We start from the raw sequence: 15,031 nt of genomic DNA on the forward strand, positions 1-15,031 counted from the left end.
AGGCATGATTTTGTCCTCACTGAGGAGACGCTGGCCCTTGCTTGCTGCCAGAGGACTTTGAGCTGACACTTTCCTGTGGTTTGGGATGCACAGGGCATGTTTGACTTTTCCCATAACTTTTATTTTTTCCCTTTCATTTCCTGGTTCTTAGGCTTGCAGTGAGGCAGTCCTGAGGAGGATAGCAGTGGACAAATGTGCTTGGAGAGTCTGCCAAGCACTGGCTAGTGTGAACTGGGACACCCAACTGATCCAGTGGCTTCACACAAAGTTAGTAGAAACCCTCAGTTTGCCAGTGCTGGCTGCTTACTTGGATGCTCTGCAAACACTTCAAGGAAAGATTATGAGAGCAGTGAAAGAGATCTTACTGTTTCTTATGACGTTCTCCTTTTACAAATCTAATTAAAAGGAAACCGGTGGAGGCCTTATCCTTTTTCTTTGAAGCGTTGATGATGTTTAAATGCCCCTTGGAAAGCCTGTGTGCATTTTCTCAGTCCTTTCCTCCTCTGGTTCCAGATCCCCACTCTGACCGACAGGATGCTGCTCTCCTCCACCACCAAGACAGGAGCAGCAGGTGCTGAGGCTCTGTCTTTGCTGCTGAAGAGACCTTGGGACCCTGCAGTGGGGGTCTTGTCCCGTAATAAAACAGTGAGTGCCTCCTGGAGCTTGCAGGGACTGAGAAGCCATTCTCACTTCCTAATGCACTCAAACTGGCTTTATTTTTCTTCTGTTGTCTTCGTTCCATCTCTTTCTGGCTTCCGGGGCTCTTTTCATCTTGCTTTAGACTTGCTCAGCGAGGTGCTTCTTCCTATTGGAGTCATTTCTCCCCCATACTGTCTCAGGGTAGATTTTTGCTGGGGGAAATTTGCACATTTAATGAGCTATGAAAGGCTCTTCCTGCTTTGTAGTGCTCACCAGGCTGGACTTTGTGTTTACAAATAGCCATTTAAAATCTTCTGTGGATTATCAGGGTTGTGCTGAGAGTGCTACTAGTTAGCTCTTCTCATCCTCCACCCTCTCAGGGTTGTGTGGATGGAGCTCCCTGGAGGAGCTGCCCTGGCATTTTCCCAAAAAGGCGGGTGGTGAGGATTTAGGCTGGGAGGTTGCTTTTGCTTATTGACCTCTTGTTGAACTTTGTAGAGCAAATTGCCTGGTTGCCCCCTCATCCTGATTGCTTCCTCTGGACCCTCCAACTCCATGTTCCCCACTTCTTGATGGCACCAATTCTGACAGTCACAGCTTTCTTGCTTGGGAAAGGTTTATGGTTGGTTTAGAAGGGAGGGTAGCTGTGGTAGACTGCAGTTGCTGAGCATACTTTTCTAATCCTTTGGTGCCCCAGACTACTAGATTCTGCTGAAAACAGGCTAACATCTGCTACCTTCAGTGTTTGGCAGGGCACAAACTGAGATGGAGCTGCCTAAGTCTGATGTACTTGGAGTCACACTGGGAGACTTGCTGCCCAAACTGAACTATTTTCAGCAGTGTAGATTGTGTCACTTTTATTACGGATTGATGAGTTTTCCAGTAGAAAGATACTGGAGGAGAGAGGGTATGGTGGTGGTGGGAGGAGCATATGACAATCTCAGGTGCTGTGCTCTGAGATGGATGCTTTCTTTCTACAAGTGCTGCTGGGCAGGATCTGAGTGTGCTCCATACAAAAAGAAATATATAGCAAAAATGTCCTGGGTAATAATGCACTCTCAGGGTCAGCAGTCTTGTTCAAAAGCTGATGTGCCAGATAGAAGATACTTTGGTTAATTTTTCCGTGATAAATTTGTGTTGTTTCTGCCAGTGGTACGTAGAAGATCCAGGGTACAGTATGGTATGATGCTAGAGCAAGTATCTGCTTTTATTTTCTTCCACCTTGGCTCTGGAATATGCAGCTTATGGAGGCTGTAAGAGCCTTGCAGGAAGCACGTAAGGTTTCAGTACACTTTGGAGCTTGTTTTCCAGTCACACTTGTGTGTCTGGAATAACAGCACCAAAAATTGCAGCAGGTTATGTGTATGAGAATGGGGTTAGCCTGATGCTGGAGCTGGGCCCAACAGTGCAGACAAGATTTTGGAGTGTTGTGCAAGTCAGAAATCTGTAGTGGGAATACTTATTAAAGGACAGAAGGAAACGTCGAACTGTGACATGAGTCTCCAGATGAAGCTCTGAAGGAAAGAAAATGTCATATTTGCTTGGCAAAAACTTTGGTCATGGATTCAGCGAAGCCGGGCTCTTGTTACCAAAGCTTGTCTCAGCATTTCTGAGGGACAGACCTCGTCTTTCCATTAGATGGTGCTCTGAAGTTGAGCACTGACAGAGCCAACTCATACTTCGCTCTGTAGGATCGAACTGTGCAAGGAAGTAAGCCTGCTGTCATGTGAATTTTACTCTCAAGTGGAAAACAATGTAGTGAGCATGAAAGGGGAGAGTCTTTTTTATTACTATTATTTTGTTCAGTAGGATAAGCAAAGCCGAAAACAAGTCAGAAGGACTGACCGAGAGTATGGTGGACAGGTGCATCCAGGTAAAGGCAAAAGTCTTCTTTTTACACTTTGTAAATATTTAAAAAAATGTGCTGAAATTGCTCAGTGATTACAAGTGCCGGCAGTCGTGGTCGAACAAAGTAATCTCTGTCTTAAGACATCCTTTGTAGTGGTCGTGCCCTTGCAGGAGAGAAGTAAGCTTCCTGCTTGGGTACTGTAATGTGAAGGAAAGCGCAGCAATGACAGCAGAATAGCAAGGTCCTAGGATGAAGCAAGTGAGGATATGCTCAAAAGCAGCAGCTGGGGCACAGAAATAAAGGAATGATGCTGCTTACCTTCAGTAAGCCTCAGGTATGCAGGGATCTCCAGCGAGATAACTATGCTTCCACTGCCAATCCCAAAGCAAAGGCAGGTGCGTGCATGTGTGTGAAGCAAAGGCAGGTGGGTACTTGTGATGCAAAGGCAAGTGTGTGTGTGCTAAGCAAACACAGGTACGCGCATCCGAAGCAAAGGCAGGTAGACACATGAGAAGAAAAGGCAGGTAGGTGTGTGTGAAGCAAAGGCAGGCAGGTGTGTGCTTGCTTAGCAAAGGCAGTTGCATAGTTGTGAAGAAAAGGCAAGAAGGTGCGTAGTTGCGAAGGAAAGGCAGGAAGGTGCATGCTTGCAAACCAAAGATCGGCAGCTGCTTGTGAAGCAAAGGGGGGCAGGACATTGCGAAGCAAAAGAAGGCAGGTGTGCGCTTGCTTAGCAAAGGCAGGCAGGTACGTGCTTGCAATAGCAAAGGCAGGTAGGTGCATGCTTTTGTAGCAAAGGCAGGTAGGTGCGTGCTTCCGAAGCAGAGACGAGAAGGTACGTGTGAAGCAAAGGAAAGGAGGTGTTTGCAAAGCAAAGGCAGGGAGGTGCGTGCTTGGCAAAGGCAAATATGTGTGTACTTGAGAAGGAAATTCAGGTTATGTGCGTTCTTGTATGGGAACTGCTGAGTCATGGCCTGAACCACTGATTGGCCTCATTTAAGGGCCTCATTTAAGGGCTGACTGCCCCTGAGGAAGGATCTCTTCCTGGAGATCCCTCCTTTGTGGGAGCCTTTTCCTGCGAGCCCCAAATCTTCCGATCCGGGTGAGCGCTGTATTTTTCCTTTCACCTTTGTAACGCTATTTCCATCGCGTTAGTCCTGCTTATCACTACAGTTCGTGCAAAGGAAAGGCAGGCAGCTGCGTGCTTTGAAAACAAAGGCAGGTAGGTGCTTGCAAAGCAAAGGCAGTGTCATGGTTTTATGATTTTCAGTTATTGGTATTCCACACCATAACATCATGTAGTGTATGAACCTGGTTCTCAGAAGAGAGGGACTACTACATTCCCCAGGGGACTTTTCTCCTCTGTTACCGTTTCCGGTCAGAGGGAAAGATAAAAACTCGCAGATCACAAGACCTTGCTCTCTTTCTGCCCGTCTCTCGTCCTGGCAGCATCTCGCTCCCCAGCTGTCTTATCATCGGTATTAGAGTAAGGCCTACCTTGATTTTTGGACATTCTCTCTCATTGTATTGGACTTATTAGCTTAAATTGTAATTATATTCTATTATAGTGTGTTGTTTTGCATTCCAATATCTTATTTAGTAAATTAGTTTGTTTCTCCTCAGGTTGTTGCCACTGTTTTTTGCTCTCAGGCCCATCTCCCTACCCTTTTTTTTTTCCCTTTTCCCTTTCCAGGGACATGGGTCCGTGGGTCCCCTGCCCCATTCGTCAGGGAACCAGACCAAATGCTCATAAACTGTTGACAGGCAGGGAGGTGTGTGCTTGCTTAGCAAAGGCAGACAGGAACATGCGAAGCAAAGGAAGGCAGCTGCGTGCTTGTGAAGCAAAAGGAGGCAGGTGCGTGTGAAGCAAAGGCCAGTAGGTGCGTGAATGCTACCTTCAAGATCATCAAGTCCAACATCATCCTAACCATAGTATCCTAAATCTAACAACCCACCACTAAATCGTGTCCCTGAGCACCACATCCAGACAGGTTTTAAACACATTCAGGGATGGTAACTCAACCACCTCCCTGTGGAGCCTATTCCAGTGCTTAACAACCCTTTCTGTAAAGAAGTTTTTCCTGATATCCGACCTAAACCTCCCCTGGCACAACTTTAGGCCATTTCCCCTTGTCCTGTCACCACTGAGAAGAGACCAACCCTGCTCTTGCTGCAATCACCTTTCAGGTACTTGAAGAGAGCAATAAGGTCTCCACTCAGCCTCCTTTTCCCCAGACCAAACATCCCCAGTTCCTTCAGTTGCTCCTCATAGGGCGTATTTTCCAAGGCCTTCACAAGCCTTGTTGCCCTTCTTTGGACCTGCTCCAGCACCTCAATGTCCTTTCTGTACTGAGGTGCCCAAAACTGAACACTATACTTGAGGTGGGTCCTCACCAATGCCGAGTCCAGGGGCAGGATGACTTCCCTAGTCCTGGTCACCACACCATTCCTGATACAAGCCAGGATGCCATTGGCCTTCTTGGCCACCTGGGCACACTGCTGGCTTGTATTCAGCTGACTGTCCAAAATGCAGGACACAGCACTTGGCCCTATTGAAACCCATACAGTTTGCCTCGGCCCATTGATTCAGTCTATCCAGGTCCCTCTGTGTGGGAAGTATTTGACAGACAGTGGGCATATTTATTAGAACATGCTCGAGTGATCTCTGGAGTGTCCTTGGAGGCCTGAGATGAGGAACAGCTGCTGCATTACAGGGTCAAACAGCTACACCTCCAGGTTGTGCTTTACGGGACTGCTAACCACTATCGAACTGCAAGAATGCCTATGTGATGATATCCGCTGTCCAATTAGCAGTGTTGTAGCGCGCAACGCCTACCTGATGCTCTATAAATGTTGTAGTAGAATTGCAATAAGTTAAGCACTACGCAATAACCGTATTGGTACAGAGAGTGACTTCGGCATACGCGTTGTGACACCTCTGTAGTGCCTTTCTACCCTCTGGCAGATCAACACTCCCTCCCAACTTGGTGTTGTCGGTGAACTTACTGAACGTGCATTCAATCCCCTCATTAAGATCACTGATAAAGATGTTAAATAGGAGTGGCACCAGTCCTGAGCCCTGGGGCACGCCACTCATGGCTGGCTGCCAACTGGATTTAACTCCACTGACCACAACTCTTTGGGCCCAGCCATCCAGCTGGTGTTTCACCCAGCAGAGCATATGCCCATCCAAACCATGGGCAGCCAGCTTCTCCACAAGGATGTTGTGGGGGACAGTGTCAAAGGCTTTACTGAAGTCCTGGTAGACCACATCGACAGCCTTACCCTTGTCCAATAGGCAGGTCACCGTGTCATAGAAGGATATCAGGTTTATCAAGCAGGATCTACCATTCATGAACCTATGCAGATTGGGCCTGATCCCCTGGTTGACCTTTAATTGAACCATGATGGCTCCTGAGATTATCCGTTCCATAACCTTCCCTGGCACCGAGGTGAGACTGATAGGTCTATAGCTACTGGGATCATCTTTCCGGCCCTTTTTGAAGTTGGGCATCACATTTGCTAGTCTCCATTGGGACATCCCCATTTAGCCAGGACTGTTGAAGGATGATGGAGAGTGGCTTGGCAACCACATCCGCCAACTCCCTCAGCACTCTAGGGTGCAGTCCGTCTAGCCCCATGGACTTGTGAGCATCCAGCTTTTGAAGCAGGTCCAAAACTGTTTCCTCATGGATTGTGCAGAGCCTATTCTGTTCCCCCTCCCTATCTTCCAGCACAAGGGGGGGAACAACTAGTCTTATTGCTAAAGACTAAGGCAAAGAAGGCATTAAGTACCTCAGCCTTATCCTGATCCTTGGTCACCATGTTCCCCTCTGCATCCTACAAGGGATGGAGAGTTTTCCTTGCCCTCCTCTTACTGTTAATGTATTTATAGAAATATTTATTGTTGTATTTCACCTTAGTGGCCAAGCTTAGCTCTAGTTGGGCTTCAGCCTTTCTAATTTTCTCCCTGCACAGCTTTACTGTGTATTTGTAATCCTCATAAGTTTCCTTTTGTGCTCAGTGAACAGGACTAGAGGAGTCCAATTTCAATCACATTGATATTTTTATATTTTCTAAGTGTGGATGAACAGGGAACTTTTACTGAGACTCTGGGAGAAAAAGAGTCTATCTCCTGTGGAATGAGCAGCAGGCAGCTCAGGGAGAGCACAAAGAAGTTGATAGGATACGCAGGGAGAAGATTAGAAAGGCAAAAGCCCAGCTTGAAATCAACCTGGCCAAAAAAAAGGCAACTTTTTTTTTTTTTTTTTTTACAAATATATTAACAGTAAGAGCAAGGCTAAGGAGAATCTACATCCCTTACTGGATGTGGTGGGGAATGTGACCTCTGAGGATAAGGCTGAGATGCTCAATGCCTTTTCTACATCTGTCTTTAATAGTCAGACCAGTTATCCTTCGGGTACTCTACCCCTGACCTGGAATTCTGGGATGGAAAGCAGAATAAACTCCCCACAATTCAGGTGGAGACAATTGGATACCTTCTACTCCATCTAGACTGTCACAAGTCCATGAGGCCAGATGGGATCCACCTGAGGTTGCTGAGGGAGCTGGGAGAGGTGATTGCCAACTTGCTTTTCACCATCAATCGGTGCTCCTGGTCAATTGGAGAGGTCTGAGAGGACTGGAGGCTTGCCAGTGTGACTCCCATCTACAAGAAAGATCCTAAGAAGGACCTGGGGAACTACAGGCCTGTCAGCCTGACCTTGGTACTAAAAAAGGTTATGGAACAGATCATCTTGAGTAAAGATCACAAGACATGCACGAGACAACCAGGGAATCAGGGCCAGCCAGCATGGGTTCATGAAAGGCAGGTTCTGCTTGACCAGCCTCATCTCCTATGTCCAAGCAACCATCCTAGCGGATGAAGGAAAGGCTGTTGACATAGTCTATGTAGATTTCAGCCAAGCCTTTGACACTGTTTCCAACAGTATTCTCCTGCAGAAGCTGGCAGGCCATAGCCTGGACAGATACACTCCTTGTTGCGTAAAGAACAGGCTGGAGGGCTAGGCCCAGTAAGTGATGGCGAATGGAGTTAAATCCAGTTGGCAACCAGTCATGAGTGGTGTTTCCCAGGGGTCGGTGCTGGGGCCTGTCCTGTTCAATATTTTTACTGATGACCTGGATGAGAAAATTGAGTGCACCCTCAGTAAGTATGCAGATTACATCAAGTTGGGAGAAAGTGTCAATCTGCCTGAGGGTAGCAAGGCCCTACAGAGGGATCTGAACAGGCTGGATCCCTGGGCTGAGGCCAGCGGGATGAAGTTCAACAAGACCAAGTGCTGGGTCCTGCGCTTTGACCACAACAACTCCAAGCAACACTAAGGCTCGGGGCAGAGTGGATGGAAGTCTGTGCAGAGGAAAAGGACCTGAGGATGCTGGTTGATGCTGAGCTGAACATGAGCCAGCAGTGTGCCTGAGTGGCCAAGAATGCCAGTGGCATCCTGGCTTGTATCAGAAATAGTGGTGCCAGCAGGAGCAGGGAGATGATTGGCCCCCCGTACTCAGCTCCAGTGAGGCCACATCTTGAGTATTGTGTTCAATTTTCAGCTCTTTACTAAAAGAAAGGCATTGAGGCCCCCAAATGTGTTCAGAGAAAGGCAATGAAGCCAGTGAGGGGTCTGGAGCACAGGCCTTATGAGGAGTGGTGAAGGAAACTAGGATTGTGCAGTCTGGAGAAGAGGAGTCTCAGGGGACCTTATTGCCTTCTACAGCCCCCTGAGAGGAGGTTGTGGCAAGGTGGGGGTTGGCCTGTTCTCCTGGGTAACTAGTGATAGAACTAGAGGGAATGGCCTCGAGTTGTTCCAGGGGATGCCCAGGCAAGTGGCTGAATCACTGTCCCAGTGGGTGTTCAAGAAATGTGTAGATGTGATAGTAAGGAACATGATTTAGTGGGCAACATTGGTAGTAGGTGGACAGTTGGACTTAGAGATCTTTCCCAACCTTAATGGTTCTATGATTCTAATTCTGTGATGCAGCATGGGATTTTATTTGCCACTCATGACAAGAAGAAGTATTTTGTACGGTACATGCTCAGTGAACTGAAGAATAAGCTCATTCTTCATCCTCCTCTCATTTTCCTGTTTTTCCAGTCCTAGCTTTAAGACCTTCCCTTAAGCACAGACTCAGTAGTTTTGTGGATGCAGAGTCGCGCAGTGATGTCAGACAATTACACATGCATGGGAGCCCTGAAGTGCAATATGAGCTTATTAAGTGAGGCTCTTGGCTAAATTTCTAGCTGCCTTCAATCTGTAGAACCACAGCTGTTTCCTGTCATGGTAATGTATCTTTGTTCTTGTACATGTACACACCCACTGCTGTAAAACAGGAGGCATTACTTTCAGAGCAGACCTTGTACATTGGAACTCAGAGAGACAAAATCTGAAGTGAACTTAAGCACTGTGTGGAAAAGGTGTTTGGACTAGGTAACCTCTGCACACTGCTTTCAACCAAAATCTTTTTATCGAGTAGTTCCTCTGCAGTCATTCTCACCTGTTCCTTACATCAAAATCATTCTGGCTGTGTATGACAGGACTCAGATTTTACTGTATGATTATTCAGAAATGACCTGAGGTTTTGTATCTGAAATGTATCTATTTTTCCCCAGACTTTTCATCCTTGTGGCTCCATCTCATACATTACTCACATTCATGAGGTAGCTGGATTCTTGTCTGCTTTCCTGTACCTTGGGTAAGGATTTGCTCTGGAATACAAGCTCTGGAGCACAAGAAATTAACAATTATTAAAAGAAATGATTTCAACTCATAGACCAGTTCTTCACTAATATAAATCTGTCATTTATTTCATTGTACAGTAGTTTGAGATCAAAACAGCAAATGTTTCTTTAAGGTAGTGAAGGGACAGCTGTATTTCTGGCTTCATTACTGGGAGTTATTGGCTTAGGTAATTGGGTTCATTGCTATTTGGAGCATAATCAGCATGCATTCGTTCTCTGTACAGCTGGCATATAAAATTTGTAAGAGCTGCACGCAGTGCATACTCAGTATAAATTACTTAGCAGCCCACATAACGGACATCTGGCTACTGGACTGAAAAATGCACTTGGTAATACAGGCAGATGAGTCATGAGCAAGTTTTCCATTTATGTATAAATGATCATATCTGGAAGAGACTGAAAGTTAAACAGACCAGCTTTCCAGCCAGAGGAGGGGAAGATGGAATACTGTTGCAATATTTTCCTGTGTTTTGAATACCTTCCTTCAGTGCCAAGTTGGCATTTTGCGACAGTTATAATTATTAAGGACAGAACCCAGTTCTAATCACCCAAAGGACTGGGCAGTTCTGTTCCTTTGACTGAGGGCTTATACTGGCAGTGAATATGTGTAAAAAATCCTGTACTGAAAGTAAGTTTGGACTTTTGAGCAGGGTTTAATGGTTGCAGAATACCCCCTGCCTGAATTGGAAACTAGGAAATCTTCAGCTTGCTTGAGGAGCAGTACGCAGTTGTGGAAGCTGAAGCCTCAGCTAATAATTCAACAGAGATTTCCTGGGATTAAACTGTCAGTTAGGGTATGGCCCTCATTTAGACCCCTGACATCAGAGTAGGGCTGTGTTGGCTGAATATCAGCAGCTGCAAGGAATGCAGATGATGAGCTTTGTCCTTGCCAATGAATGTCAAATCCCTAAACATTTTCACTCAGTTAATATGTATTTGCCAGTCAGCAAATGCTGTGAGCAGCAAAGCATAGATTTGAGCTCAGTTTCTTTCCCTCCCTGAATAATGCATGTGTAACAAGATAAGATTGCCCGTTTCCATTGCATATCTTTTTGTTTGCATTTCAATTTCACAATATGATGAATCGGTTTTACTATTTCTAATTTGAAATGAGAAACAAGCCCTTCTTAAGAGAAGAACTCTTCCCATTATTAATTATCTTAGCTGGATTTTGCCTAGATTCTCACAAAATCTTCTCTTGTCTGCATTCTTCCATCCACTCTCTCATGTTTATCTTGTTTATGCACCCCTACCACAGGTTAAACAGACACATCTTTGTGAGCACAACCTTTAGCTGGCTTGTTGTAGATGAAAGAATGCTGTGGGACTAACACACTGATTTATAGTGTTTGGGTTATCTCATGAAGCAGAATTTGGTCCCACAGGTCCTAAATAAATGGTTAATTTTTGTAATGAAATTTTAAAGGCGGTTTCTTTGGCAGATGCTTTATTTGTGTGTGTTTTTTTGCTTCCTGTGTGTAGTGGAAATGCTAAATCACAGCCTGAACCACTGATTGAGCACCTGGTGGGACACAGGGCCAACCCAGGGGAGCTCAGATGCATGCAATGCACCTGTGTGACCAAAAGGGGTGGAGCCAGGATCCATCCCTTCCCAGACCTCATTTAAGAGTTAGCAGTGGAGGTAGGGGTATCTTGTGGGAGATCTGCGTTCCTCTGATCTCTTGAAGGGTAGCAGCTTCTTTTTGTTATTTCTGCGCTCATAACTGTTGCGTTTGAGCAAATTTTTGTTTACTGTAGATTTGGACTTTGCTGTTATTGTTGTGCTTTCTGTTGTGTTACACTGGGACACTGTGGTAACTTTAAAACAAAAAGCATTGTAATCAGAGGTTTTGAGTTATCCTTTAAGAGCCTGAAAATTTATAAGCATAGATCAGTTTCATTGAAATGGGAGTGGAGGTTCTTTTGTATTTTAAAATGAGTTTAATGGTATTTTACACTTCTTTTCAGTTTAAGACCTCCAAGTGCTCTATAATGATAAGAGTTGGTGGGCAAATGCCTGCTGCTTGGGGAAAAGAATCCTGCTCCTATGGAAAAATGCACTTATGGAAGCTGCCTTTATAACACAGTCACACATAGGTGAAGCACTTTCTAAAGTTTTGATCTCTCTATAATCACAGCTCCAACTCTAAGGCAATGGATAACAATTCTTCACGGGTGCTAGTGGAGGAGGAGGAGGATTAAAAGGGCACGGATTATGGATCAAGGCTGTTACATATTGTAAGTAAGAATGTGAGAACCACCTCTAGGCTATGGAATTCTTTTCTTGTAGTTTAATTGTAGTTCAATTGTTCTTCAGTGCCACTGGAAATACTTTCTCATTTACGTGGGCAGAATTGAGGTGACAAGCAGACTAAAATTTTTTCCTTTGAAAACATGTAAGGTTTGTCCTCATGATGTGACATATATCTAGCTGCTCAGATACACAGTCATGGAGTATTTCTGTGTACTGGCCTAGGCTGGTTGTGAAAGCAGTTTGTTCTGAGGTGACTTTACCCTGTCTTGCTTTGTGCAACAGCTTCAAAGTGTTGAATGACAGCAAACCTGAAAGTTATCTTTAGGGATCTGAAGGTGTCAAAAAAAAAAAAAAAACTGAATGAAAGTGGAGAAAATATCTTTAGTTTGGTAGTTGATTATGCTAACAACCCGGCTGTGTTTCTTCATTCTATGACTCATTCTGTTCCTAGGTGTGTAACATCAACAACAACAAGATGCTAGCTTTTGTTCCAGAGAAGGCATTTTGCAGTGAAGCAAACAAACAGATCTGCTCAAGAATTTATCCTCAATCTTCAATGGTGACAGAAAGCACTGAAGGGTAACTGATAAACCATCATGCAGATGTTTACAGACCTACTGAGATTTATGACTGAAGATTCTTCAACCCTGGAGCTGCAGTGCTTTTGTGAGGAAGAAGCTGACAGGCCAGTGGGAGATAACCTTCTCGATTTCTTTTCCTGTCAGCATAAGCTGGTTTCAGACCTGATAGTTAACTGCGAATTACCTTGCTGCAGTTCTTGGGTAGTGCAGTGTTCAGTAAAATAAAATGGGTCTTCCTTTTTTTTCCTTGTGTCTTATTTGCAAAGAATAACATGGCGAAATCTGAGTGGACTGACTGTGTGATAAATATCTCTTAAGTCATGAGATATGCCTTCTAAATGTTCACTCAGAAGTGTTGGTGTTGATTGATTTATTGTTTTGAGCCTGTATTTGAGAATCCTGTCAGCACTGCCAGGGACTTGGATATCTAAGCATGAGAATAGACAGCATGGGCTTTCAGGTATTGCACACAACAACTGAAGAATGTTTGCAGCTTTTCTCCTCTGAAGGCAACAAAGGATCTGAAGAAACACATACGGAGACTTAAATTAAGAGGTAATCGAGTAAAAGGCTGTTTCACTTCCTGTGAACGTGGAAAAAGGTAGCAATGAAGAAGAGAAAATACTCTCTGTGAGACACATGGCTGATAAGGTCTCGGTGTTTTACAGTAGTCTGGTGCTGAATACATATTAGTTAAGTAAGGAAAAGATCTGAGATTCTATCCAGAGAAGAAAACCAAGCAACTATTAAATATAATTGTAGTGCGTTTCCGCATTTCCACAAGGTAGGAATCTTACCTACTAAATCACAATAATTTTTGAGACATAACATACTAAAGAAAATAGAGCGTGGAAAAGAGAGAATGACTGTCTTAGAAACGAGGTTGAGCTAGCTTTAGGGGGGATCTTAATCTTTAGCTTCTTTATGGTTGCTCATAAGTGATGTTTCAATGTAGATATCTCATAATGGCACACTGTTATGTTGCACAGCTGATGGGGTATGGCCAACTCTTTGTTTTAGACCAAATCTGACTGCTCTGATGGCCTGGGGAATGGTCCACTGAAAGGAACTTGTTTGCTGTTTGAACAATAGTGAGTTGCGTTTTGATGTTTATGACAGGGTCAGTTAAATTTGAAGGTGGGAGTTAACAAGTGAAAATGGGGCAAGTTCAGCAGTGAAGATTAGCTGTTGTAGGATTCATACAAGCAGATGCCTAGTCTGCATGGATCAGACTGCATGCCTAGATTACTTCCGGCCTTTATGTAGGCAGAATTATCCTCTTTATCCTTTCTGTTGCAGTCTCTTATATTTATTTTATTGCCTGCTAACAATTCTCACTAGTTAAAGCATGCAAATTGCTTGAAACAAGAGCTGAGTCTTGACTTGTTTTTGAAGTATCTGGCATGTGAACTAATTGACATACTGACATGTCGAATACAGAAATCGTACTGCTGTAAAAACATGACACGCAGAATTTAATAGCTCTTATTTGAAAAGCAGTGTTATCTTGGGCCTTAATATTGGATAGATCTCATTTGGGGGTAGTACTAGTAGGTTACTCACTCTTGGGAAGAGTTCTGAAATTGAGACTTATGATTTCTACTTAAAAGGCTCAATGTTAGTCCTGAGAAAGGACTCAAGTACATGAAAGTTAATAATTCTATGCCTGACTGTTCAGGGTAGAGTCTAGAGTCACAGAATGTTTGAGGTTGGAAGGGACCTCTGGGAGGTCATCTTATCCAACCCTCATGCCCAAACAGGGTTACGGAGGGCAGGTTGCTCAGGACCATATCCAGCACAGCTTTTGAATATCTACAAGTAGGGAGACTCCACAATGTCTCTGCATAAATTTTGCCTGTCATCCTCACAGTGGAACAAAAATGAAGTGATTCTTAATATTCAGAGGGGATTTCCTGTGTTTTAGTTCATGCCTCTGTACACAGTTCAGTTTGTGTCACTGGATAAGAGCAACCTCTTTCAGGTATTTGTACGCGTTGGTAAGATTCGCACCCCATGAGCCTTCTCCAGTGTGAACAGTGCCAATTCTCCCAGCCTTTCTGAGACACTCCAGTCCCTTCATCTTCAGAGCCTTTTGCTGGACTCTCTCCAGTATGTCGTGTCTCTTTTTTTTTACTGGGGAGCCCAGACCTGGAGTCTCCAGGTGTGGCCTCACCAGTGCTGAGTGGGGAGGAAGGATCCCCTCCCTTGACCTGCTGGTAACACTGCTCCTAGCGCAGCCCAGGATAATATTGGCCTCCTTTGTTGTAAAGGCACAGTGCTGGTTAATGTTCAGCTTCTACAAAGGGAGAAGAGCAGAGCCAACCTCAACAAGGAGATATATTTCAGGCTGGGAATTCCAGAGCAAACACGGAATAGTATCAGAGCCTTCCTTTAATCCCCCTTGGCTGTTTATCGTTATTCTAGCAAAGACAGTTGGGAGGATGCTAAGCTTCTGGGGACTCTAGAATGGATGGGAGCACTATTTTCAGTTCAAATCAAGAGAGTTCCACTGACTATGCAAAGGGAGTTTAAGTAAATAAAATTGCAAGTTCCACCTGAGTGCTATCAACAAAGCTTTGCAGCTCAGGACCTCTTGATCTGCTAGGCTGGGTCTGAAATTTAGAGAATGATTTTTGCCTGAGCCCACTAATGGAGGTATTTCAGTGTGCTGAATGGTTGGACTGTAAGTTTTCTGGGGAATAGGATACTTATTGTGTAGGAGGCTGCACTTTTCTTCAAAAGCATCATAGCCCTGCAGAAGAGTATCTACAACGTGCCATTTGGCTGCTTTTGCAGGAATGCCATACATGGAATTAGGATTTGAAGGTAAAGGGAAACAAGTGGAGAAAGCTTTAGTGGCTTACTTTTGATATGACCTAGTTTTTGTGAGCAGAAATATTTCTCCTTCTGTATGTGTATATATGTGTGTAGGTATATTTCTGCATGCTTTTTTTAAG

General features: G+C 44.5%; 1 long non-coding RNA gene across 8 annotated transcripts; it reads left to right on the plus strand.

Moving 5' to 3' along the window:
* LOC110398529 lies at positions 217-12,317 on the plus strand. Of its 8 annotated transcripts, none has more exons than XR_002438443.1 (4): positions 217-2,512; positions 9,111-9,193; positions 11,378-11,477; positions 11,945-12,317. It is a non-coding gene; the product is annotated as an uncharacterized LOC110398529 (long non-coding RNA). The 8 variants fall into 8 exon arrangements; XR_002438446.1 differs by lacking the exon at positions 217-2,512 and adding an exon at positions 2,968-3,012; XR_002438447.1 differs by lacking the exon at positions 217-2,512 and adding an exon at positions 3,039-3,232.

The sequence above is a fragment of the Numida meleagris genome, chromosome 4, assembly GCF_002078875.1.
Source record: "Numida meleagris isolate 19003 breed g44 Domestic line chromosome 4, NumMel1.0, whole genome shotgun sequence".
Classification (NCBI taxonomy): domain Eukaryota; kingdom Metazoa; phylum Chordata; class Aves; order Galliformes; family Numididae; genus Numida; species Numida meleagris.